The sequence below is a fragment of the Tyto alba genome, unplaced genomic scaffold, assembly GCF_018691265.1.
Source record: "Tyto alba isolate M040663 unplaced genomic scaffold, T.alba_DEE_v4.0 Super-Scaffold_45, whole genome shotgun sequence".
Taxonomy (NCBI): domain Eukaryota; kingdom Metazoa; phylum Chordata; class Aves; order Strigiformes; family Tytonidae; genus Tyto; species Tyto alba.
The window spans coordinates 1,854,541-1,856,573 of record NW_024881321.1 but is presented as its reverse complement, the minus strand read 5'-3'; the positions used below and the strand labels follow the sequence as shown (position 1 = coordinate 1,856,573).

Sequence of the window (2,033 nt, the reverse complement as noted above, 5' to 3'; positions counted from 1 at the left end):
GCAGACCACTCCGGTGCCTAAAACATTCCCATCAGACCACAGGGAATCACTGAGGAATTGGACTGAACCATCTGCTTTATCTGCAAGTAAGGAAGATAGGTAAGTTGAGCCTCGCCCCCCCCCCCCCCCCTTTCCAGATGTACTTTTGTGTCTGATTTTAAGGCATTTTAGCCCCTTAATTTCCAGTTATTGTTTCTCAGCTGTGAACTGCCCCCCTGCCCCTTCGGCTGTGATGCTGTGACTTACTGTGCGAGGCATATTCAGCCTTTCAGCGTGAATTAAACCAGCAACCAACAGCCAGAGGGTCGTAACTGTTTAAGCTGCTAAGGCTCAACTGAAAGAGTATATCCAAGTGTACTTCGACCCTCTGTCCCTCAGCCTTCAATCTATAAACTGTGAATTATGTCTCTCTACCTCATCACCGTAAGTTGTGACAGTTGCTCGCTCACAGGATTACGGTTTAAATAAAAATACATTTAAAGCTGAATCCAGTGAACTCAACCTGAACTTCTTTGAATTCCCCTCTGCTTACCACAGGCAAGAATACCTCTTTGGAGACCAGAGCTACGCAGAGACACTGATCTGCTCCCATTTCAGAAAAAAGCCATGTGAGATTACCACTTAGTTTGTGGCGCTGTGTGAAGCAGACAACCTGCTGCAGAGTAACTGGCCCCTGACCCAGGCTCCCAGATCTTGATGGAGGGGAGTTTTTTCTCTAGGTCCAGGTCATGAGTTGTTGGTTTAGGATGGGCTCTGCGGACTATAAGCGTTGTGGAGGATTTATTGCTGCCATTTTATTCCCACAGACAAAAGCCCCTAAGGTTTTTGTGCTGCTTTGGTATTATTTTGTCCTTAGTAAGCACAAATTGTAACTTCTGTCCTTCCCAGAGTCTGATTATACCGTAAGCCTAGAAAAAAAAAGACATGTTCATAGGGTTTTAACAGGTTAGTTGCTCCCAGGATAACTTATTGAATGACAGGTTATTTGGGCAACTTACAAGATCTGTGAAGACAAGCAGAGAATCCCCATGCACACTCCTCCCAGGCAGGACAGGATTTTAACCTTTGCAAGTGCTCCACGCTCAGCACAAGGCATAAGCACGTGCTTTGCTCCAGCTCTAAGCAGAAGGAGCAGTGGCAGAACTGGAGTAAGACTGAAATGAGAAAATAAGTTGGAATGTAGTGGGGAAATCTAGCAGAGATAGAGACATAATCATCCCACTCTGCTCAGCATTTGTCAGGATGCGCCTGGAGAAGTGGGTCCAGTTCTGGTCGCCACAATTCAAGAAAGATGTGGAGACAGACTGGGCAGAGTCCAAAGGAGGGTCACAAAGATGATAGAAGGGCTGGAGAACCTGCCCTGTGAGGAAAGTCTGAAAGAGTTAGGTCTTTTCTCCTTGGAGAAGAGAAGGTTCGGGGGGGACCTCATCACAGCGTTCCAGTAGTTAAAAGGCAGCTACAAAGACAAATGGGGCTCTCCTTGAGGAGAAACGTGTAGAAGACAAAGGGCAGCAGGTGTAAGTTGGACTGGGAGAGGTTTCATCTCATCATAAGAAAGAGATTTTTTACAGTACTAACAATCATTCACTGGAACAACCTCTCCAGGGAAGTGGTAGCGTCCCCATTGCTGAAGGTTTTCAAGATGCAATTGGACGGGGTACTAGATAATCTCATCTTTCCCATAAAAAGCTGGACCAGATGATCTTTTAAGGCCCCTTCCAGCCTGGGCTGTTCTATAAAATCTGTAGTGGATGTGCTGCCACAGAACTGCTATGTCCTTTGGTCCCAGCCAGTTGGTTAGAGAAAGCCACTTTGGCAGAGAGGAGACCTTCAGGGAGGATTGTCTGCTGCATTTTTATTTCCAAGGCAAGTTGTCCCTGTGTGCATACGTCAGGCTCAAAGAGACTGACATTTCCTTTCCAGGACTACTGCTTAGTGACCAGCAGCATGGGCCAAATGATCTCCTACAAGCATCAGAGTATTTTTTGTTTTGGTTTTTTTTTTTGTTGTTGTTGGTTTTTTTGTTGTTGTTT

At 45.8% G+C, this 2,033-nt stretch overlaps 1 long non-coding RNA gene across 1 annotated transcript; it reads left to right on the top strand.

Annotated features, from left to right (window-relative positions):
• LOC122154736 lies at nt 1-487 on the top strand. The gene is made up of 2 exons (XR_006166791.1): nt 1-99; nt 201-487. It is a non-coding gene; the product is annotated as an uncharacterized LOC122154736 (long non-coding RNA).
• Nucleotides 488-2,033: the final 1,546 nt, after the last annotated feature.